Source organism: Oncorhynchus keta, chromosome 17 (assembly GCF_023373465.1).
Source record: "Oncorhynchus keta strain PuntledgeMale-10-30-2019 chromosome 17, Oket_V2, whole genome shotgun sequence".
NCBI classification, from domain to species: Eukaryota; Metazoa; Chordata; class Actinopteri; order Salmoniformes; family Salmonidae; genus Oncorhynchus; species Oncorhynchus keta.
In genome coordinates this window covers 21554389-21580412 of record NC_068437.1, presented here as the reverse complement: position 1 = coordinate 21580412, position 26024 = coordinate 21554389, and the positions used below count along the sequence as shown (strand labels likewise).

General features: G+C 42.2%; 1 protein-coding gene across 2 annotated transcripts in view; it reads left to right on the top strand.

The window, feature by feature from the left end:
- The window catches only part of cdh13 (cadherin 13, H-cadherin (heart)), a 620914-nt gene that overhangs the window by 565605 nt on the left and 29285 nt on the right, over positions 1 to 26024 (top strand). The gene's annotated exons all lie outside the window — the stretch shown is intronic.

Genomic DNA, 26024 nt, shown 5'->3' with positions numbered 1-26024 from the left:
TTTGAGAGTTTGTTTCCTTTGTTGTTGTTTACAATCATGTTTATTTCCCTCATATTTGAAATAACTTGTAGAAATAAACTTTATGACACTTTCAAGAAGCATTATGACCATCCTGTGTCACTTTACTTGGACTAAGAAAATACACTTCATCACACTGTCAAGAAGCATTATGACCATCATTATCATATAAACCAGATAGGCCTATCACATACAACCCCTTATGTCAGTCATCAGTCAAAAAGAGTGTGTGTTATCCTGCTCTTGAAATCTGCTCCTGCATTCATCCCAGTCATCAGAAACAGAGCATTGGGGTAGGTGCACAGCATTGGGGTAGGTCTGACATCAATGTGTGCATAATTACAATTATCATTTAATATGGTCAATTTCTGAAAATATTATATAACATAAACATTCTGTTGACAAGTAGGCTAATACTGATTGGTTAAAACATTCCAGACGGTGTCTATTCCACAAGTTACCGCCGGCTAAATCTAAGACGTTAAAATGCCTATTTACTCTGTTCCATCTGACTGCACAATCCACGGTCTCATCTACCCAACCAGGCACTTTATAAACTTGATCTCCACTATAAAAAACATCTAGACATTATCTCACATTTCTTTTAGACTAACATTTAGTTTCCAACAGTGGAGATTTGTATAAACCTTGCTGTCTGTCTCTCTGACAATCGCAACATTGTTTCAATATTCAAATTAGATATCCAGCTGTACCATAGTAATGAACGTGTCGGGAGGAGACAGACAGGCAGCGCTTCTCAGCCGGTTGAAATCATGAATCAGCTGACATCTTTTTAATATGAAGAAATGTCAATTGAAAAAAGGTAAAACAAAACGAAGTGCAGCTAGTTGCAGTCTTTCCAGCTTCAGTTTGAAGTGATTGTGTTAGTTATGCTGTTGGCTCCTCTGAACACCTGACGAAATCACGCATCATTAGCTCATTGTTTGGATGGATCCAGATAAATGCCACAAGAAAGAGTTTAAACAAATGCAAATGCAGCTATTTTGCTGTTAATCTGGCTGCACTTTTTGAGGTGACTGTAAATTAGCCATAGTTGTCTAGCTAGCAATCAAGGAAGAAGAACGTTGCCAGCCAGTATGGCAATGGAACATTTAGAACGAATGACTGGTTCGCGTCCAAAGATACAGAACAAAAAGTCTGAACGATTGGGTCACGTCTCTAGCAACCAAACCAATAAAACACACGACCAGCCGGCCTGGGTAGCAACCCTAGATTTCTGTCAGGACTATATCTTGTGGAAGTATGAAATAGTACGAATAAATTCATCAAAATAAAGTTTTTTATGTAAATATGTCAATCATTATTTGAATATGTTGGTAACCCTTGGTAATGCCCTGCCAATATATACGTGCCTATATATCCTCCAAACACCGGCTTTGAGGGCATTATCACTTAAATTGAATGTTTTGCCTTGTGTGGTATGTTTTGTGAGTTTTGAAACTCTTATGTAACTAATCATAAAATAAATACCATGGTAGGTTTTGTGGGTTTTGACAGTCTTTTGTAGGTGTCATAACCAGCCATAAAATAACGCAATATATGTCTCAATAGGTCTAAATATATGTGTCATGAGAGTGTTATGATCACATTATGACAGGTTATGACAAGTTATGTCAACTGTTATGACATATTATGACATGGTTATGACCGTGACGCTGGGTGTCAAGTAAAGCGTTAACAAATGGGGATAATATTTCCTCAATAGTCCTCTATCTGCTTTGGGAATTGTCTGTGCTCCCTGACTGGCTTTCGTTTCGATGACTGTTAGCAAGCTGGACAGAGTGAAGAGACTATAAATGTAGGTCATTATCGTTTCTACACAGTTTCAATTTGGTTTTAGTCATTTCAGTGTCGATTAAGATCATTTAACTCTGAAAAAATGTATCTTACAAAAAACAAATGTTTGACACCACTGGTGCAGTGGATTATCCATTTAGCATCTGGAGAGAGAATGTATTATAAGGAATATTGCAAGAAATGTCATATTTAATCCTTAAATGATACCCTCACAACAACGTCATCGACTTCCTTTAATATGTCAACACAGAAAATGATTATCTGAAGGAGTTTTGTAGACGCTTAAATCCAGACAGTATCAATGAAAGATGTAAGATAAATGCATTATTATATCCTCTTCCATGTCCTCTGTGTGGTGTATAACCGTGGTTTTACTCTCGCTCTTGGAGTTTTGACATCCAGGTATAGTAAGTTAGTAGAACCGTAATTTGTCTCACCTGGCACAGCCCAGCTTTAATTAACCTCAAGGCAATGTGATGTCCTTCTCGCTCTATCATGGACTGTGGCTTTGAGAGGCACACTCTCACAGCACTTGAGTCTTTTTAGAGAGGGAGGGAAGTAGAGAGAGAAGTAGAGACAGAAGAGGGAAAGGATGGATAGATGCATACCCAAAGACAGAGTGATGGATGGAGGAATGAGGTGAGATAGAAAGATATGGAGAGAAAATGAGGACATGAGGAAACGAGATTGTGATGATAGTACAGTAAGCCAAAGAGTGAGAGACCTGGCTCTCAAGAGAAGACAGGCTATGTGAACACTGCCTACAAAATGAGGTGGAAACTGAGCTGCATTTCCTAACCTACTGCCAAATGTACGACTATTTTAGAGACACATATCTCTCTCAGATTACACAGAAACATTCATTCAGACATTCAATACTGCCTTGCACACTTTTGCCTGCATCTAACTGATCTAGGGTGTAATCATTAGTACAACAGTTGCAAATGAGAGTTACTTTTGGACAAATTATGGTATGTTTCATTTAATTCCGTTTGCTTCTGTTTAAGAAAACCTTTTTTCAACAGACTCGGCAGAATGAATACACCCCTGATCACGCGTAAACACAGTTCACTTTCATAACAGCCACGTTGTATTCCTTCTCGCATCTATGTGTTCTCCTCCTCTCCTCTTTTACCTTCGCTTGTGGACTTCAATACACAACACATCAGCTGTAGGAGACCAGGAAAAAAAGCTTTCCAAGCCAAACCATATCATAACCGCTACACACAGCCTACATCGTTGTCACGATATTAGCTAAAGTAACGTCATAGTCAACATAGCTAAAATAACTAAGTCGTTAGTAAACCCACTACTGCTCGCCTAAGGTAGAGTACCTCAGTGTTGTTCATGTTGGAACAACACTGTCTACCCAAGAGAGTTCACATCTATATTATTCGTAGCTGTCTATTTACCCCCAAAAAACAATGCTGGCACTCAGATCGCACTCAACAAGCTGTAAAAGGCCATAAGCAAACAAGAAAATGCTCATCCAGAAGTGGTGCTCCTAGTGGCCGGGGACTTTAATGCAGGCCAACTTAAATCTGTTTTATCGCATTTCTACCAGAAAGTCACATGTGCAACCTGAGGGGAAAAAAACTCCACACACTGAGACGCATACAAAGCTCTCCCTCGCACTACATTTGGCAAATCTGACCATAATTATATCCTCCTGATTCCTGCTTACAAGCAAAAACGAAAGCAGGAAGTACCAGTGACACGCTCAATACGTAAGTGGTCAGATGATGCGGATGCTACGCTACAGGACTGTTTTGCTAGCACAGACTGGAGTATATTCATCCTATGGCATTGAGGAGTATACCACCTCAGTCACCTGCTTCATTAATAAGTGCTTCGACAACGTCGTCCCCACAGTGACCGTACATACATATCCCAACTAGAAGCCATCGATTAAAGGCAACATCCGCACCGAGCTAAAGGCAAGAGCTGCCGCTTTCAAGGATTCAATCCTACTACACCAGCTCTGACGCTCATCGTATGTGGAAGGGCTTGCAAACTATTAAGGACTAAAAGGGAAACCCAGCCACGAGCTGCCCAGTGACTCGAGCCTACCAGATGAGCTAAATGCCTTTTCAGCTTGCTTCGAGGCAAGCAACACTGAAATACTGTTCCAGAAGACTGTGTGATCCCGCCCTACCTTTTAAACAGGTCAAACAGGCTACAGGGTCAGGCGGATTACTAGTACTCAGAGCATGTACGAACCAACTGACAAGTGTCTTCACTGACATTTTCAACCTCTCCCTGACCGAGTTTGTAATACCTACATGTTTCAAGCAGACCACCATAGTCCCTGTGCCCAAGAAACCAAAGGAAACTTGCCTAAATGATTACCGCCCCGTAGCACTCATGTCGGTAGCCATGAAGTGCTTTGAAAGACTGGTAATTTCTCACATCAACACCATCATGCTGGAAACCCTAGACCCACTCCAATTCGCATAGCACCCCAACAGAGCCACAGATGACGCAATCTCAATCGCACACCACACTGCCCTTTCCAACCTGGACAATTGAACACCTATTTTAGAATGCTGTTCATTGACTCCAGCTCAGCTTTCAACACCATTGTGCCCACAAAGCACATCACTAAGCTAAGGACTCTGGGACTAAACACTTCCCTCTGCAACTGGATCCTGGACTTCCTGACGGGCCGCCCCCAGGTGGTCAGGTTAAGCAACAACACATCTGCCATGCTGATCCTCAACACTGGGGCCCCTCAGAGGTGTGTGGCAGTGTGGTCCCCAGGCCAACAACTACTCCCTCAGCGTGAGCTAGATAAAGGAGCTGATCATGGACTACAGGAAAAGGGGAGTGAACACACCCCCATTCACATAGATGGGCCTGTAGTGGAGCGGGTAGAGAGTTTCCAGTTCCTTGGTGTCCACATCACCAACAAACTATCATGGTCCAAACACACCAAAACAGTTGTGAAGAGGGCACGACAATTCTTTCCCCCTCAGAAGACGTACAGCCCAGTACATCACTGGGGCCAGGCTTCTTGCCATCCAGGACCCATATACTAGGCGGTGTCAGAGGAAGGCCCCAAAAATTGTCAAAGACTCCAGTCACCCAAGTCATAGACTGTTCTCTCTACTACCGCTCAGCAAGCGGTACCGGAGAGCCAAGTCTAGGTCCAAAAGGCTCCTTAACAGCTTCTACTCCCAAGCCATAAGACTGCTGAACAATTAACAAATTGCCACCCAGACTATTTGTTTTTACACCGTTCCTACTCGCTGTTTATCATCTATGCATCATCTAGTCACTTTACCCCTACATACATGTACAAATTACCTCGACTAATCTAACTCCCTCACGTTGACTCGGTACCGGTACCCTCTGTATATAGCCTCATTATTGTTATTTTATTGTTATTTTTTAAATATATTTTTTTACTTTAGTTTATTTTGTAAATATTTTCTTAACTCTATTTCTTGAATTGCATTGTTGGTTAAGGGCTTGTAAATAAGCATTTCATGGTAATTTCTTCACTTGTGGTATTTAGCGCATGTGACAAAAATTTGATTTTGATTTGATGTCATGCAGTGACATTAGTGTACTGCCAGTCAGTAAGCAGTTTAGCAGTTACACCGGCGGGCCTCGGTGGCAATAGATTTGTAAAACCAAAATCTTACCTTGACTTGGAAGAGTTCCATTGTTGTGTGGGATTGTCATAGTCAGCTAGCTAACATAGCATTCCTCTGTTTGAGCAGGGTGTTTGATTAGGTTAAACTAGCTAGCTGCATTTTCTCGCAAAGTAAGTGAAACTGAAAGTGAAAAAAAACAGAAAATGTCTTCCTCTCTCTTGCCTCTTCTTCAGAAATGAATTTGTTCAAAACTGTTCAACTATTGTCTTTCTCTCTCTTTGAGTCAACTACTCACCACAGTTTATGTACTGCGGTGCTAGCTAGCTGTAGCTTATGCTTTCAGTACTAGATTAATTATCTGCACCTTTGATTGGGTGGACAACATGTCAGTTCATGCTGCAAAAGCTCTGATAGGTTGGAGGACATCCTCCGGATATTGTCATAATTACTGTGTAAGTCTATGGAAGGGGATGAGAACCATTACCCTCCAAGGTTTGTTTTCTATTGATGTCAATGTAACCAGATGAGGACAGAAGCTGGTTGTCCTCCGGCTATACCATGGTGCTACCCAACAGAGTGCTGCTGATGTGACTCTAGAACTTCATTGTAAAATAGTGTGTTTTAATCAATTATTTGGTAACGTGAATATATTTAGTATTGTTTTTATCTAAAATTGATAACTTTTAAAATGTTTTACCATTTTTATTTTTTGAAATTTATTGAGGAGGATGGTCATCCCCATCCTCTTCTGATGAGCCTCCACTGGTAGACAGCCATTATATTATCACCTTTGAAATGTATTTTTTCCTTTGAGTTTGTGAGTGTAATGTTTACTGTTAATTCTGATTGTTACTTTCACTTGTGTTTATTATCTGACAATGTACACATGTTTCCCATGCCAATAAAGCCCTCTGAATTGAATTGAGAGAGAGAGAGAGAAAGAAAGAAAGAAAGAAAGAAAGAAAGAAAGAAAGAAAGAAAGAAAGAAAGAAAGAAAGAAAGAAAGAAAGAAAAAAAGAGAGTTGAAGGGGCTTCGTCTTCTCTACTAGGATGACTCCCCTCAGGAAATTCTGACAGATCCATTAACAGATGTGTGAGATTCTATTAACAGGGCTGGAGAGCAAAGCAGCACTGTGGTGCTCTGCACTTTGCAGAGAGGGCTGGAGGAGGCAGAGGAGGCCAGTCCCATCATGGTGCTCTGGGACTGCAGGGCTGGGGTGAGCCCAGGTGCCCACCAAACTCAGATGAGATCTTAGCTGCAGACAGAAATATTATATCTATTCATGTGTTACCAGCACTTTTCACTCAGTCTGTATCTCTGTATCCACTTCTCACCCTCTCAGTACCACTCCTTCTTTTAAAAGCGAGGGAGGGATGGAGCGAAGGAGTTGTGATTTGAACATTTGGAAGAACAGGCATGTGAAATGACAGACCTTCTGAGAGGCAGACGATGGGGATGAGATTGCAGGAGAAAACTAATAGAAATGATCTGGAAGATGGGGTAGGGTGGTGTAGCTAGTCGTTGCCAACATGACTAATGAGTTGACATTTTGCGCCAGCAGTGATTGACTCATTAAAATGGGGAATGTCAATAAAGGGGTTTAATATTCTCTGATTCCAGCTGTACTCTTTGGACCATTGCTGTCAATAGTGTAGTTATGACTATTATTTCTCTTTTTTTAACTGCAGGTTTCTGTAAAATAATTGCCTGTTATGATGTTCATGCACTGAGCAGTCTAGCAGCTGCAGTAACCTGCTAGTAAATCATAGTTTATGAAGGCAATTTGAGCCATGTGTTGTATGTCTAAGAACATGCCCTCTGGGTATTTGCTGGAGTAATGGACCAGTCTCTGTCTGTGCACTGCATGCCATGCTCAGCTTCTGTTTGTGTGTGTGTGCATGTGTGCGTGTGCTCGTGCGTGCGTGTGTGTACCTGTCTGTATATGTTTTCTTGTTTTTCCATTGTGGTCGTGATGGCAGCAGAAGGCAGATTTCTGCTGTACCTGTACCTTTGTGTGTGTGCCCATGGCCTGCGGAAAGTGCTCTGTCATGGACAGGCTGAAGCTCGTCTGCAAAAAAATGTTAGATGATTGCATGACAACACACCTACGCCGGCTACTAATAGGGTATCGATCTAACAACATCTTTATCTGGAGCACTCCAATGAATGTTCCAGCCCTCCCACTGACCAGCGCAGGTGGAATCTTGTTCTGGAGGCATTTCTGCAGAGTGGCAACTAGCTGGCACAGCCACAGAGTCATCAAATCTGATTTTTAACCCTAACCTTAACCACACTGCTAACCCTAACTTTAAATTAAGACTGAAAAGCAAATGTTTGTTTTCATGAATTTCTACAATATTGAACATTTTGAAGCTGGCCTATCTAAGGGGAAATAGCTCAGTCCTGCCTCCAGGACAAGACTCAATGTCACTCCTGCTCCCGCTCCCCCTCCCTGGCGCTCGAAGGCCACCATCATTATGCACACCCGCCTTTCCCCGTCACGCGAATCAGCAATTATTGGACTCACCTGGACTCAATCACCTGTGTCATTACCTCCCATATATCTGTCTGTTCCCAAGCTCTGTTCCCAAGCTGTGGTCCTTCTGTGGCTCAGTTGGTAGAGCATGGCGCTTGTAACGCCAGGGTAGTGGGTTCGATTCCCGGGACCACCCATACGTAGAATGTATGCACACATGACTGTAAGTCGCTTTGGATAAAAGCGTCAGCTAAATGGCATATATTATTATTATTATTATTATTATAAGCTCTGTTCCCAGCTGCAGGATGAATGTTTGTATGTCGTTGTGCTGACGCTATTCCTGTCTTGTTTAATGTCTGTGCTATGTTAAATGTTGACTCCCCGTACCTGCTTCTCATCTCCAGCGTCAGTCCTTACACTCATGACATTAAACGTCAACCTGCCTGATCAGCAGAGATCTCCGGCTGAGAGGGAGGAAGGGAGGCAGAGAGCAGGAGAGAGAGAGAGAGAGAGAGTAAGAGGGAGCAAAGAAGAGCGAGAGTGTAACTCCTGTAAAGGTGGAGAAAAAACGTAAAAGGTTGCTTTAAATAAAAGCATCTGCTGAATGGTTCATTATTAATAAAGGTAGACTCAGTGATATGACGTAGATGCAGAAAGTAAACAGCATAGTAGGTTAATTTCCACAACGACTAAGAGCTTTGAAGTGCGAGGCTCAACTTCTCTGCTGTTTTGGTCCCCTGGCTACCACGCTGTAACATTTTAAAGCGAGACTGTGCACATATACTGTGTCTGATTGACAGAGCAAAGTCTTGCATCTCACTCGTCTCAATATCTGCAGTGCTCCTCGTGACAACGTCATTTCACTGAGTCTACCTTTAAGTATTAACTCGGTGTGAAGACATACGCAATCAATACATCTTATTTTTGTATTTTGTATTAATTAGGACATTTTTCTATAATTTTACTTTGACTTTAAAATGTGGAGTAGGTTTCAGATAACATTTTAGGACAACAAAATGTGAAGACTGCAAGGGGTGTGTAGACTTTCACTAGGCACTGTATTGACAGGGGAAAGTGAGGAGAAAGTGATTTGGGAAAGAGTGGGAAAGAGAGGAGAGATATATAAAAAATATCAGACTGTATATAATTATATGAATAAGGGCTGGGGGGTCTGAGTGAGAGGGTAGAGGAAGTCATTGTGATGTGTTTCGAGGGGCAGCATACATTCTCCTTATTGATTTCCTCGCTCTACTTCCTCCATGACTTTTACACTTCAGTACTTCTTAACTTTTCAGCCAGGAGCTCACTTTTTAGGTTCTAGTATGTTAGGAAAGGAAGAGAGACGAGTTAACTGATGCAGAACTGTTGTTGATACAATAAACCCAGCTGACCCCTTAGCTGGAGTAAAACCCTGTCCCTGAGGGAATAAAGAAAGTTGTATCAAATTGAACACCCACATAGCAAAAACAACAACCAGGGGCCATAGGGACATATTGTTCCTGGCTTCATCTGCTCTCTGCATAAACATCAGGTCAGGTCAAGCCTCCCTCACCAGCAAAGAAAGGTACAGAGGGAAGGAGAGATGGAGAGAAAGAGGAAATACACTACATCGCAAAAGTATGTGGACACCTGCTGGTCAAACATCTCATTCCAAAATCATGGGTATTGATGGAGTTGATCCCCCTCCCCTTTTTTGCTATAACAGCCTCCACTGTTGAGGGAAGGATTTCCACTGGATGTTGAAATATTGCTACGGGGACTTGCTTTCGTACGAACCAGAAAAAATGCAACAATATGTCTGTGAAACTCTATATTCACAGTATTATGAATGAATTGTGTTTTTTTGGTAGTGTGACTGATTTTACGAATTGCATTAATACTGTACAAAGTTAGAGGCACGCTATGCCCTGTGCCGCCCCGGGAAAAGATGTCGCCCTGTGCGGCTGCCCATGTCACCTATACCTAAATCCGCCACTGGCGGCGAGTTTTACACCACTCCAGCCAGCGCTTGGTATTGCGCATGGTGATCTTAGACTTTTGTGCGCCTGCTTGGACAAGGAAACCCATTTTATGAAGGTCTCGACGAACAGTTCTTGTGCTGACATTGCTTCCAGACCAGTGGGGGATGCTGAGGGGAGGACGGCTCATAATAATTGCCAGAACGGAAATCATGTTTTTGATGTATTTGATCCCATTCCACTTATTCAGCTCCAGCCAATTCCACAAGCCTCTCCTCCCCAATTAAGGTGCCACCAACCTCCTGTGTTCCAGAGGCAGTTTGGAATTTGGTGGAGTTGCAACCGAGGACAGACAAAAAACAAATCAGCACTTGGCTGTCACATTCTGTGAGCTTCTGTGGCCTACCACTTGCGGCTGAGCCATTGTTGCTCCTTGACGTTTCCACTCACCATAACAGCACTTACAGCTCTAGCAGGGCAGACATTTGACAAACTGACTTGTTGGAGAGGTGGCATCCTATGATGGTGCCACGTTGAAAGTCACTGAGCTCTTCAGTAAGGGCATTCTACTGCAAATATTTGTCTATGGAGATTGCATGGCTGTGTGCTCGATTTTATACACCTGACAGCAACGGGTGGGGCTGAAATAGCAGAATCCACTAATTTGAAGGGGTTGTTCACATACTTTTGTATATCAAGTGTGATTAGAATTCTCATATATCTCCTGGCTCTAAAGGTTAGGGGCCACCTCACCAGGGTACCCTCCAGTCGCCCTGCAACCAGTCAGAGAGCAGTGAGGTGAGCACCGTGCTCAGTTTGCGTGGCCGAGCCATTGTTCTACAAGAAGGAGAAATAAATGGATTCATTTTGCACTCGTTGGGGTGTGAAGTTGCAGATTCACCTGAATTACCTCACCCTTGACTGTGTTCCAGCAACACTGTCAAACATTTCTCTGCTTGTCCGAAAAAATGCTCAATCTTTCTTTTTGGAATTAATGGGTGAATTCCACAGAGCTTTGCCTCACTACAACACCTTCTTGCCTTCCACAGTGGAGCTATCAGAAATATTAAGTTAGACGAGAGATACTGTTTAAACTAGAAGAGAAGAGTGGCTGGGTATTTATTTGGACTCCCTTGTCAGTTGGGCTGCAGGTTGAATCTCAGACAGATTTTCTCCTGCTCGCTGATTCCCTACTGAGACACCAGACGTTCTCTTTTTCAGTCCTCCTTGAGAATGTACAGTTGAAGTCGGAAGTTTACAAACACTTAGTTTGGAGTCATTAAAACTAGTTTTTCAACCACTCTACAAATTTCTTGTTAACAAACTATAGTTTTGGCAAGTCGGTTAGGACATATACTTTGTGCATGACACAAGTAATTTTTCCAACAATTTTTTACAGACAGATTATAATTCACTGTATCACAATTCCAGTGGGTCAGAAGTTTATGTACACTAAGTTGACTGTGCCTTTAAACAGCTTGGAAGATTCCAGAAATTATGTCATGGCTTTAGAAGCTTCTGATAGGCTAATTGACATCATTTGAGTCAATTGGAGGTGTACCTGTGGATGTATTTCAAGGCCTACCTTCAAACGCAGTGCCTCTTTGCTTGACATCATGGGAAAATCAAAAGAAATCAGCCAAGACTTCAGAAAGGAGAAATTTCCAAATGCCTGAAGGTACCACGTTCATCGATACAAACAATAATATGCAAGTATAAACACCATGGGACCACGCAGCCGTCATAGCGCTCAAGAAGGAAACATGTTCTGTCTCCTGGAGATGAACGTACTTTGGTGCGAAAAGTGCAAATCAATCCCAGAACAACAGCAAAGGACCTTATGAAGATGCTGGAGGAAATAGGTACAAAAGTATCTATATCCACAGTAAACCAAGTCTTATATAGACATAACCTAAAAGGCCGCTCAGCAAGGAAGAAGCCACTGCTCCAAACCCGCCATAAAAAAAGCCAGACTACGGTTTGCAACTGCACATGGGGACAAATATCGTACTATTTGGAGAAATGTCCTCTGGTCTGATGAAACAAAAATAGAACTCTTTGGCCATAATGATCATCGTTATGTTTGGAGGAAAAAGTGGGATGCTTGCAAGCGGAAGAACACCATCCCAACCATGAAGCACGGGGGTGGCAGCATCATGTTGTGTTGGTGCTTTGCTGCAGGAGGGACTGGTGCACTTCACAAAATGGATGGCGTCATGAGGGAGGAAAATGATGTGGATATATTGAAGCAACATCTCAAGACATCAGTCAGGAAGTTAAAGCTTGGTCACAAATGGGTCTTCCAAATGGACAATGACCCCAAACATACTTCCAAAGTTGTGGCAAAATGGCTTGACAACATTCCGCTGAAAAGGCAGTGCGCAAAATTCAAAAATATTTTTTATAAATATGTAACTTTCACACATTAACAAGTCCAATACAGCAAATGACAGATAAACATCTTGTTAACTTCTTGAGTCGAGCCATCCCGGATCCGGGATCGTGACTACACCCTCAAGACCATTACCATAAAGCAACGTTAACTATTCATGAAAATTGCAAATGAAATGAAATCAATATGCTAGCTCTCAAGCTTAGCCTTTTGTTAACAACACTGTCATCTCAGATTTTCAAAATATGCTTCTCAACCATAGCAAAACAAGCATTTGTGTAACAGTATTGATATTTAGCGTTAGCATTCAGCAGGCAACATTTTCACAAAAACCAGAAAAGCATTCAAATAAAATAATTTACCTTTGAAGAACTTCGGATGTTTTCAATGAGGAGACTCTCAGTTAGATAGCAAATGTTCAGTTTTTCCTGAAAGATTATTTGTTTAGGACAAATCGCTTCATTTTCTGCATCACGTTTAGCTATGAAAAAAACCTGTATCCAGGATTGTGTAAATCTATCCGCAAGCTCATTAGCATAACGCAACGTTAACTATTCATGAAAATCGCAAATGAAATGAAATAAATCTATTTGCTCTCAAGCTTAGCCTTTTGTTAACAACACTGTCATCTCAGATGTTCAAAATAAGCTTTTGAACCATAGCTAAACAAGCATTTGTGTAACAGTATTGATAGCCTAGCATAGGATTATGCCTGGCATTCAGCATGCAACATTTTCACAAAAACCAGAAAAGCATTCAAATAAAATCATTTACCTTTGAAGAACTTCAGATGTTTTCAATGAGGAGACTCTCAGTTAGATAGCAAATGTTCAATTTTTACAAAAATATTATTTGTGTTGACAAATCGCTCCGTTTTCTTCATCACGTTTGGGTAAGAAAAAAAACGAAAATGAAGTCATTAAAACGCAAACTTTTTTCCAAATTAACTCCATAATATCGACAGAAACATGGCAAACGATGTTTAGAATCAATCCTCAAAGTGTTTTTCACATATCTATCAATGATAAATCCTTCGTGGCAGTTGACATTCTCCTCTGAAGAAATGGAACGCGCATGGACCAAGAGATTACGCAATAATTTCGACACAGGACACCGGGCGGACACCTGGTAAATGTAGTCTCTTATGGTCAATCTTCCAATGATATGCCTACAAATACGTCACAATGCTGCAGACACCTTGGGGAAACGACAGAAAGGGCAGGCTCATTCCTGGCGCATTCACAGCCATATAAGGAGACATTGGAACACAGCGCCTTCAGAATCTGGGGCATTTCCTGTATGAAACTTCATCTTGGTTTCGCCTGTAGCATCAGATAATATCTTTGCAGTTTTGGAAACGTCAGAGTTTTTTCTTTCCAAAGCTGTCAATTATATGCATAGTCGAGCATCTTTTCGTGACAAAATATCTTGTTTAAAACGGGAACGTTTTTTATCCAAAAATGAAAAGAGCGCCCCCTATCTCGAAGAAGTTAATCTACCCATCATGTCCGATTTAAAAAATGCTTTACAGCTAAAGCACAACATATGATTATGTTAGGTCATAGCCGTGTCGAAAAAAACACACAGACATTTTTCCCGCCAAAGATTGGAGTCACAAAAAGCAGAAATATACAGTGCCTTGCGAAAGTATTCGGCCCCCTTGAACTTTGCGACCTTTTGCCACATTTCAGGCTTGAATAATTTTGCACACCCAATTTTTCAGTTTTTGAATTGTTAAAAAAGTTTGAAATATCCAATAAATGTCGTTCCACTTCATGATTGTGTCCCACTTGTTGTTGATTCTTCACAAAAAAATACAGTTTTATATCTTTATGTTTGAAGCCTGAAATGTGGCAAAAGGTCGCAAAGTTCAAGGGGGCCGAATACTTTCGCAAAGCACTGTATATCCAAAAATCTCGGTTTACATTGGCGCCTTACGTGCAGTAATATTTTGATTCCAAAACATCCAGTGATTTTGCAGAAATACTCATAATAAACATTGATAAAATATACAAGTGTTATTCACAGAATTAAAGAAAGACTTCTCCTTAATGCAACCACTGTGTCAGATTTATTTTTTAAACTCAACAAAGTCAAGGTATTGGAGTGGCCATAACAAAGCCCTGACCTCAATCCCATAGAAAATGTGTATGCAGAACTGAAAAAGCATGTGCGATTCAAGGGGGCCTACAAACCTAACTCAGTTACACCAGCTCTGTCAGGAGGAATGGGCCAACATTCACCCAACTTATTGTGGAAAGCTTGTGGAAGGCAACCCAAAATGTTTGACCCAAATTAAACAATTGAAAAGCAATGCTACCAAATAACAATTTAGTGTATGCAAACTTTTGACCCACTGGGAATGTGATGAAAGAAAGTAAAGCTGAAATAAATCATTCTCTACTATTATTCTGACATTTGACATTCTTAAAATAAAGTGGTGATCCTAACTGACCTAAGACTAAATTAAATGTCAGGAATTGTGTAAAACTTGAGTTTAAATGTATTTGGTGGCAAAGGTGTATGTAAACTTCCGACTTCAACTGTATATACCCTTGTTTGTACTGTATATTCTTTTGCGACTCTGAAGTTCCAAGGATTTGGCCTGAATCCTATCTGCGTATCCAATATTGGGCAACATAATGGCTTCACTCCCAAAACCCCCTACCACTATTTGAGATATTAAAAGCTACCAAACTCGCATGATAATGAGAATGCTCTACTTAAGGACTTAGTCCGAGGTGATTTGCAATCTCAGTGCTGCTATTTAATGTGCCGCCAACGTCTGTCCTGCATGTTGTTGAATGGCTGTTTTCACTGCTCTTTATTTAAATGTTAAACACTCTCCTGGTGGGCTGCACTTGTCATTTAGAGTGATGAATACATTATCAAAGCCCTGCGCCGGCCGCCAACCGCCACCGTGCCTCATATCAGCAGCTCTTTATGTATGCATGAGGGAGCAGAGCACTGTTTGTTTTGAACACTGACATACGGTGAGGCGACCTCAATACAGACGCTATTTAGAGGGAGGGCCCGCTCAGAATGCTGCACCACTCGCCCACCCAGGGATATTATCCACACATATTTCGGCAGGGTGATGCCTCGGTATTCATCAGAGCAAACTGGCTTCCATTCTAGTGTAATTGAAAATCTAAGACGGAGCAGCGAGCATGGTGTCCATGTGTTTTGTCTCTCAGCTCTAGTGCACAGCTCCATAGAGGCCTGATAAGCTTCAATGACTGCTCATTGGCTGAACAGAGGACCTGTCAATCATCTGCTGCACTGTCTGCACTCTTTAACTCAAAGAACAACAATTCCACCCCCCTTCTTCACTTGGAAAGAAAAGCAGTGCTCTGTCCCTCCACTTACTTTAGGCCTCTACTATCCTTATAGTACTTCAGATTACGACTGCTCTGCTTGTCCTGCTTCATTGCTATGCTAAATGCTGAGATGAAACTTTTGTCCCTGTAATGGCCTGAGTAATTTCCAGCGCTCAGAACTGTTCTGATAGAGTGATTTAGAGCTAAATCTGCTCCACACCTCCAGGTAGTCAGTCTATGGTGAATCAAGCAGAGGGAGATATTGAGATGGATTAACGTTAACTAGCGGATTACATGGAGATGGGCTCCGTGGGAATAGCATCGTGACACATCATGTCAGCCCACTGCACTGCATATGGGGCTTCATTCTAGATCAGTCACCACTGACAATGCATTAGTCTGACAGATTACAGATCTACATTCTATAGATCTGTGTCTGGCTGGGCTTTTACTGCTTAATGTAGAACTCACTGAGGGCTGTGATTCAATTATTGACAAATCAATGCCCAGCTAATTTGGGATTTGGGACTGACTGTGCTCTTAACAGATTGAAGCATTCTGAATAGGTTAGATCAGCTCCAGGCTAGCTGACTGGATGCACAATTAAGGGTGTTTAAAAGGCTTCAGCTTCCCCTCAATAACGAACACCAAAATACTCTCAGGTCCTTCCAGCAGCCAGATCTGCAGAGCACAGGCTCCCATCCAAAAGAGAGAGATGGAAGAATGAGCCAGGTTACCTCCTCCCTCTGAGTGTACTGAGTGCTGCTTTTGATTGCATCCTGTGTGTTTCAGTCAGAGCTGTCCCTTTATGAAGAGGAGAGCTGCGGGTGAAGAGGTTAACTACGTAGCAGACATGTGTTTCTACACAGCCAATCAATTATGACCCAGAGCTTCAAAGCGGGCCGCACAGGGGAGGATGGGGAGGGGACAGGGAAGAGGAGCCGGCGTCCGGCCCCGGATAATGGCGCTGTAATGGGATATGGTCGGGGAAGCGGAGGAGATCACAGCCTGCCGTTGCCTCGCCTTCTGTTTTCTCCTGTCTCGCCTCTCTGTCTCATTAACCTTGACGCTCTCTCACCCTCTTTCTCTCTCCCACTCTCTCTCCCGCTTTTTGACCAAACAAGTTGTTTTCATCCTCGCCAGAGCGAGAGAGAGCCCTTAGAGAAGAAAAGCAGTCGTCCTTCAGATGTTCCCATGTCTGTGATTAAAGGACACTTTTAAATTGGCAAGAGAGAAAAGTTTGCCTTGTTTGTTGTTACAAATCTGTCTACACTCTTAGAAAAAAAGGTGCTATCTAGAACCTTTAACGTTTCTTCGACTGTCCCCAGAGGAGAACACTTTGAAGAAATCTTTTTGGTTCCAGGTAGAACCCTACTGTCACGTTCGCCATAAAGAGGAGACCAAGACGCAGCGACTATAACTATTTAATCAAAAACAGAACACTGAACAGAACTAAACAAAACGTGCCGCTATGCTAAATCGAGTGCTGACACAGACAACTACACATAGACAATAACCCACAAAACCAAAATGGAAAAATGGCTGCCTCTGATTGGGAACCAATTCAGGCCACCATAGATCTACATTTACCTAGACAAACCAAAACCCCATAGATATACAAAAACCCCTAGACATGACAAAAACACACATACCACTCTCGTCACATCCTGACCTAACCAAAATAATAAAGAAAACAAAGATAACTAAGGTCAGGACGTGACACCTACTGGGTTCGATATAGACCCTTTCCCCAGAAAGTTCTACATGGGACCCAAAAGAGTTCAACCTAGAACCAAAAAGGGTTCTACCTGGAACCAAACATTTTCTCCTATGGGGACAGCCAAATAACACTTTTGGAACCCTTTTTTTCTAAGAGTGTGGTGTCCATGGTGAAAGTAGCTTGCCATGGTGAAGATGGGACTATAGTCATTGAATGGAGGCTGTGTGTATATACTGTATGTTGTAGTGTAGTATAGTATAGCTTTTCCTCTTGTGGGACAATAAACACGATTCCGATAAGTTGTAGTGTGATGTACTGTTTATCCCTAGGTGTTTCACTGAGCTTTTGAACAACTTTTTTCTGTTTTTTTTAAATGTACTTGAAATTGTATAAGACACTACAGAAATACAAGTGTAGCACCTTACAGATGCATCACCTGTCACTGTGAGGAGAAAAAGGCCTTAATTGTGTCATTTTTGCCTTTGGTTTTAAGGTCATTTCAAAGACAGCACAAAGCTGTGGCATCGCCGTGGGCGTTAGTGATGAAAGCTGCCAGCCAGGGTGTTGGTAAAGTGGGGTGACTGACTCATCCTCCTAGATTGTCTCTCATTAGATGGGAGACCAATCAGCTGCTTTGTTCTTAGAGGGAGGCATGGCCAATAGGCCGGCAGGCTACAGTTTAATGGTTTGTCTCTGCCATGGTAGGTTCCAACAAGCCCCCTAGTAAGAAAGACCACTGATATTAACAACGGATCAGTTTCCTGCTATGTTGAAATCACCAGAGATACACTGTCTTGAACACTTTATGTATGGTGACCTTAACATTAACCCTTGAACTATGAGATATCCATTTAAGTGATAATGCCAGAGTTGCCGGTGTGTGGAGGATATATTCATCTCGGGCAGACAAACCGTGCCAATATATCCTCCAAACACTGGCTTCGGGCCAGGTTACCAACATATTCAAACAATGATTGACATATTTTAATTAAAAATGTTATTTTGATTAATTTATTCATACTATTTCATCCTTCCACAAGATATAGTCCTGACACAAATCTAGGGTTGCTACCTAAGCCGGCTGGTCGTTCGTTCTATCGGTTCGGTTGGCAGAGACGCGACCCAGTCATTCAGTCTTTTTGTTCTGTATCTGTGGACACGACACAGTCGTTCTTTCTAAATGTTTCATTGCCATACTGGCTGTTCCCTTGCTTGCTAGTTAGACAACAATGGCTAACTTACAGTCATGTCAAACAGTGAGGCCAGAATAACAACAGTAGCTACATTTGAATTTGTTTAAGCTGTTTTATTGTGACATTTATTTGGACATGTCCATAACAATGAGCTAATGAGGTGCGATTTCGCTTGGCATAGAAAATGTGCTCTCGTCAGGACATTGTTGTTCAGAGGAGCTAGTCAATAACACAGCTAACACAATTACTTCAAGCTGAAGTTGGAAAGACTGAAAACTAGCTGCACTTCATTTCATTTGGCCTTTTTTCAATTGACATTTCTTTGTATATCTCCATAAAAATGATGCCAGGTGATTCATGATTTCGACTGGCTGAGAAAAGCTGCCTGTCTGTCTCCTCCCGACACGTTCATTACTATGGGACAGCTGGATATCTAATTTGAATATTGAAACAATGTTGCGATTGTCAGAGAGACAGACAGCAAGGTTTATACAAATCTCTGCTGTTGAAAACGAAATGTTAGTCTAAAAAAAATGTGAGATAATGTCTAGATGCTTTTATAGTGGAGATCAAGTTTATACATTGCCTGGCTGGGCTGATGAGGCAGTGGATTACGCAGTCAGATGGAACAGAGTAAATAGGCATGGATGGCCTCTGTGCTTTCTCCTTGGCTCGTAATTAGAATTTATTCATATTAAAAGATCACATACATGTTTGTAATTAAGGCACATTAAAGTTCACATATTCAAAAAGGCATTTTTGCATACAATAATTATAATAATGATGATTTCTTCGAAACGGCCTCCTGTGAAGTAGGAACTAGCGCCAAATGCCTGTGATCCTGTAACCAGTCACAAATGAGGTATCCATTGCTTAAATTGTATTTACAGTAAGTACTGTGGCTCATGCCATTGTACCATGTTATAATAACGCCATGATGGCTGAGCTTGCTTGAAGTCGAGTGAATAGTATGCTTTTATACCTCACTTGCTGTTTTTTAGACTTGCCAATAGCCTTTCCAGTAGCTTGATAGAATGAAATGACAACCAGAAGTCGCTTTTGAAACTAATTTGTCAAACTAGCAGTGCACCTGTCCTCCTCAGTTGTCTCCCTGAAGTCATCCTTCTTAATAACACCCTCCCATTGCTAAATTGGCTGTGGTTGGGCTTATTTACAGCAATGATCAGCCAATCAGATTAGCATGAAGCTATAGTCTTTCACATCATCCACTAGAGAGAGAGTATGAGAGAGAGAGAGGGGGGTTGTGTGTGTGATTTAGTGAGTGAAGGGCCTTCTCTCGGGAGACTAAACAAGGCCACTCTATACAGCGCATTCTCTACCTTCTGGCTGTGTGAAGAGGGGATATAATGGTGTATAAGTACCCTTTTTGCATGTGTTATCATTCTCAAAATAGATTGTTAAATTGGCTCTCATCCACTTCTCCCTCATTTTGTGTTTTCATTCTCCTTTTACCTGCGTGCGTATCCACCTGACATGTTCCACTCACACCTCTCTCTCAGGGTGTATAGTGCATTTGGAAAGTATTCAGACCCCTTGATTTTTCCACATTCTGTTACCTTACAGCCTTATTCTAAAATTGATCATAAAAAACATCTTCAATATACACACAATACCCCATAATGACAAAGCAAAAACTGGTTTTTAGAAATGTTTGCATATGATATCATATTTACATAAGTATTCAGACCTTTACTTTGTTAAAGCACCTTCAGAAGCGATTACATCCTCGAGTATCTCACATTCTTCTCTGCAGATCCTCATAAGTTCTGTCAAGTTGGATGGGGAGCGTTGCTGCACAGCTATTTTCAGGTCTCTCCAGAGATAATAGATCGGATTCAAGTCCGGGCTCTGGCTGGGCCACTCAAGGACATTCAGAGACTTGTCCTGAAGCCACTCCTGCATTGTCTTGGCTCTGTGCTTAGATTTGTTGTCCTGATGTAAGGTGAACCGTCACCCCAGTCTGAGGTCCTGAGCGCTCCAGAGCAGTGTTTTCATCAAGGATCTCTGTACTTTTCTCCGTTCATCTTTCCCTCGATCTTGTCTAGTCTTTCAGTCTCTGCCACTGAAATTCATCCCCACAGCATCATGCTGCCACCACCATGCTTCACCGTAGGGATGGTGCCAGGTTTCCTCAAGACGTGATGCTTGGCATTCAGACCAAAGAGTTCAATCTCTGTTTCATCAGACCAAAGAATCTTGTTTCTCATAGTCTGAGAGTCTTTAGGTGCCTTTTGGCAAACTCCAAGCGGGCTGCTTGCGGGGTGACCTTCAATGCTGCAGAATTGTTTTGATACCCTTCCCCAGATCTGTGCCTCGACACAATCCTGTTTCACGGCTCTATGGAGAATTCCTTTGACCTCATGGCTTGGTTTTTGCTCTGACATGCACTGTCAACAGTGGGACCTTATATAGACAGGTGTGTGCCTTTCCAAATCCTGTCCAATCAATTGAATTTACCACAGGTGGACTCCAATCAATTTGTAGGACCATCTCAAGGATGATCAATGGAAACAGGATGCACCTGAGCTCAATTTCTAGTCTCATAGCAAAGGGTCTGTATACTTATGTAAAAAAGCTATTTCTCTTTTTTCATTTTATAAATTTGCCAACAGTTCTAAAAACCTGTTTTTTCTTTGTCATAGTGGGAAATTGTGTGTATTGATTGATGAGCAAAAAAAATAATTTCCTCTATTTTAGAATAAGGCATAACAAAATGTGGAACAAGTCAAAGGGTCTGAATAGTTTCCAAATGCATTGTACCTCTCCATTCTCAAATCTGCCCTTCTTGCTCCTGACATCCTACTCCTTCATGCCTTTGCTTGTTCTTTTCTTCCTCTGCCACCTCTCTTCTCCTTCTCTCCTCTCCCCTCCTCTTTTCTAATAATCTCTATTCCCCCTTTGCTTTGCATCTGTGAATTAGTTTCCCTGGCTGCATGGGAGAGTGTGATATGTTGTGACATTTTCTGGCAATGCTATTTCTCATCCACCTTGTGATTATTTTTCTTTCGGTTTTCTCCATCAACTGCTTTAGTAGAAAATAATCACAATAATAATCACAATAATAAGCATTTCCAGCCAAGGCCCCCCCCCCACCCGTTGCTGGTATTTTAAATAATTCCTACAGTTAATGGGTGTTATAATGAAAAGAAGCAGCAGCTAGCCAGGTAAGACTGCTGCGAGGTCTTAATGTCCACAAACATTCAGCTCCCAGTGGAATGTGAGTAGGGCCCTATTCTCCACAGACAGGCCTATGTGTTTGGAGAGGTTATTAAGAAGAGAGCAAAATGTTGCTCTTAGTAGCCCACAACAGTAACCCTCTCACATAATAAATACAACTCCTTTGACTGAGCACTGGAATATTCCATTTCATTTTAATGTGAAGTTGTTTTTCTTACCAATCTTAAGTACGTACTGCTCCACAAAGCCTGTTTCCCAGATTAAATGGGCAGCAGAACTAGATTATAGATCGTATGCCCATCACATTGTGTGCCAGGGAGAAGCTCCACTAACTCAATTTCAAACTGCTGCTGGTCTCAACACAGCCCTGTCCCTCATTTCCTTCCCAGAGATGGGAAAGAGAGAAACAAGGAAGTGTGTTAGCCTCCAGACAAGGTCTGGGGAAGAGAAAGAAGAAGGGAGCATCTCTCCTCACAGCCTGCAGCAGAGGATAAGCTTCCCATCCCAGCTCCACAAGTCAACCAATCCCCATCTCACCAGCTCCCTGTCTACTTCTCATCTCTGGGCTGCTACAGGAGAATAGCAGAGCTGCAAGGCCAGGGGCGTACAGACAGGGCACTGACAATAGACCAGATAACTGAACTGACTGGGTCCACTCACATCCCAGAACAGATTATTCATGATGGCTGCTCTCTCTCCTTGCCCCCCCCCTCGTTCTCGCTTTGCCTGTCTCAAAAGGAACCTTTCTGGTTATTGCATATCATAACAAAGTGCTATATAAAGTGATGCATATCAATTACACAACAGCACTCAGACTTGTAGAGTATCACCGGTCAATATTAATTTCTGAAAATACAATAATTTTATTGCATTGCTAGGAAAAACACTTAGGGATAACCACTTGGCCCTATATTGCACAGTATAATATTTAATGGTAAATTATACAGGGAAATTATACAAGTTGTTATGAAGTATTAGCAGTATCCTTAGGCAAGTACTGCATAGAAACTTTTGGCAGTAATATTCCTAACTTACTGGTTTGATGTACAATCTCTGTATAATGATGTGGTGTAATGAAGAATGATCTGTCTGAGTCGTTGTTTGGTGGAAGTAAAAAGATGACGATCAGTCAGTAGAAAGTAAACACCCAATGTCAATGGTTACAAAGATGAATTTAAACTCTCAGTCAACTTTTACTGCCAACAATATTGTGTATGGGGGGAAAATAGGTTTTATTGTTACTCTGTTGTAGCATTAATTCCTTTAATGTAATGCTGAAGTGTGACCAAATTGCCTATTAATGAATGCGAGATAAGCTTGAATGCAAACAAACTGTACACTGGATAATGATTTAATGCCTATCAACACACATATGAGTTTAACTTAATCTATGTGACATAGCAGAGTGAAGTAGAGGACAAAAGATGAGCTCAGTTTGTGCTGAGACATGTTGATGTGGATGTGATGATAATGAAGATGACGAGGAGGAGGGAAAGAGGGAGAGAGAGTGATTATATGAGGGAATATGCATTTTAGATGCCAACAGAAGACAAACGGCTTCATTAAACTCTAGCCAAGCACAGCGTCTGCTTGTCTCACTATAAATGGGCAGAATTTACATGTTTCATGCGACATCTGTTTTTGCTGGGACACATGGGGAGGAGAAAACTCAGTCTCTATAGTGTTGATGTGTTGAAATAAATACAGATAATCACAGGCCCTTGTCCCCAACAACCTCCATCTTCATCAACACTAAAAATTCTAATCGCACCCTTTAAATCAAAATCAAGGGGCTGCTACAGCAGCGTGCTGTATCTGTTACTGAAACGTAACTCTTTAAGGCCCTAAACTGAACTCTGTTAGATGAACCACACCCAAATGCTTACAAGTAATCTATGAAAGTAATCATCCATGAAAGTGATCTCTTTCTCCTGATCTAACACTAACACCCACCTGCTATAAACACATTAACAATGAGAAAAAGTTACCAAAGATCCTTCCCCTTTAGAGCACAAATCATAATTCATTTCCACATTTGTTCCATCTGTATGCTGATGTTTGTTTAGTTCAGATTGAGCAGCTGTTGTGCCTGATTGTGTCTCATCAGCAGTGCATTTCCAGATCCAGGAGCCTTTTCTTTGTCCCAGTGTGAGCTATAGCAACTGTTTTTCTGTTATCACGACACAACACTGCTCTGTTGGCTTTAATCTGGGTACCGGTACTTCAGTTCTCCACCCGTATTGCTCTTGTTCGTGTTGTGACAGATGGTAAAGAGTGTGTTTTCTGGCGTTAAAATGATATTGTCCTTGAATATGGGATTGTTGTTGAATTAATTGTTGATGTGCAGACAGAGCTATATATCCATTCTCAATCGAATAACAAGGTTTTGTCTGGAAGTGTTTTGTTTCCATTTGATACCACACATTGATGTTGTGTGGGTTTGTGTGTCTCCACTCTGAGGTGATAGGTCTAGATCTGCTGGGATTTTTATAGCAAAAGGAACTTTATAGGTTGATTTTGTTTTTAGGTATACAGAGAGTCATAAGGATTATCTCTCTCCGTTTTAATCTTTCACTAGATGAAAATGCCCCCACTCAAAGCGCCACCTCCCTAATAACACAGCAATGAAAATTAAACCGGCTCTCGTTTGAACAGTTTGACATTTATGACACATGCATCTTGACACGTTCACCTCCCCTCCACTCAAACTCTTCCAGGTTCCTGGAAAGCGCATTGTGATGAGATGATTCACTAATTGCTGATTTTGCTATGTGTGGGTAATTGCCAGTGACCTCCAGGGCTATTTTGAATGAAGCTGCTTTTCAATCCCCTCTAATCTCTAAGCAACAGAAAGCTTGCACCCCAAATGACACCCTATTCCCTATATAGAGCCCTAGTACAACAGCAAACAAAATACCAAACAGCCATGCCTGCCTCATACAGCACAGCCATGCCTGAATCATACAGCACAGCCATGCCTGACTCATACAGCACAGCCATGCCTGACTCATACAGCACAGCCATGCCTGACTCATACAGCACAGCCATGCCTCCCTCATACAGCACAGCCATGCCTGACTCATACAGCACAGCCATGCCTGACTCATACAGCACAGCCATGCCTGACTCATACAGCACAGCCATGCCTGCCTCATACAGCACAGCCATGCCTGGCTCATACAGCACAGCCATGCCTGAATCATACAGCACAGCCATGCCTGACTCATACAGCACAGCCATGCCTGAATCATACAGCACAGCCATGCCTGAATCATACAGCACAGCCATGCCTGACTCATACAGCACAGCCATGCCTGACTCATACAGCACAGCCATGCCTGGCTCATACAGCACAGCCATGCCTGAATCATACAGCACAGCCATGCCTGACTCATACAGCACAGCCATGCCTGAATCATACAGCACAGCCATGCCTGAATCATACAGCACAGCCATGCCTGACTCATACAGCACAGCCATGTCTGACTCATACAGCACAGCCATGCCTGACTCATACAGCACAGTCATGCCTGGCTCATACAGCACAGCCATGCCTGACTCATACAGCACAGCCATGCCTGACTCATACAGCACAGTCATGCCTGGCTCATACAGCACAGCCATGCCTGACTCATACAGCAGAGCCATGCCTGACTCATACAGCACAGCCATGCCTGACTCATACCGCACAGCCATGCCTGAATCATACAGCACAGCCATGCCTGAATCATACAGCACAGCCATGCCTGACTCATACCGCACAGCCATGCCTGACTCATACAGCACAGCCATGCCTGAATCATACAGCACAGCCATGCCTCCCTCATACAGCACAGTCATGCCTGGCTCATACAGCACAGCCATGCCTGACTCATACAGCACAGCCATGCCTGACTCATACAGCACAGCCATGCCTGATTCATACAGCACAGCCATGCCTGACTCATACCGCACACAGTCGTGCCTGAATCATACAGCACAGCCATGCCTGACTCATACAGCACAGCCATGCCTGACTCATACAGCACAGCCATGCCTGACTCATACAGCACAGCCATGCCTGACTCATACAGCACAGCCATGCCTGACTCATACCGCACACAATCGTGCCTGACTCATACCGCACACAGTGCTGTCTCTCTGCGTCATTCAATAAAGAGTAATCTCATCTACACAACACAGGGACCTGCTCTGCCAAGCCACATCTCTCTCAACCATGATCCAAGTGATTCATGTTCCTTTGATCTGGAAATGACACACAGTTTGTTTTGTACAGTTCTCTATTAAGTTGATTGAAGCTCAGAGTCAAAGGAAAGAGAGAAGTTTAT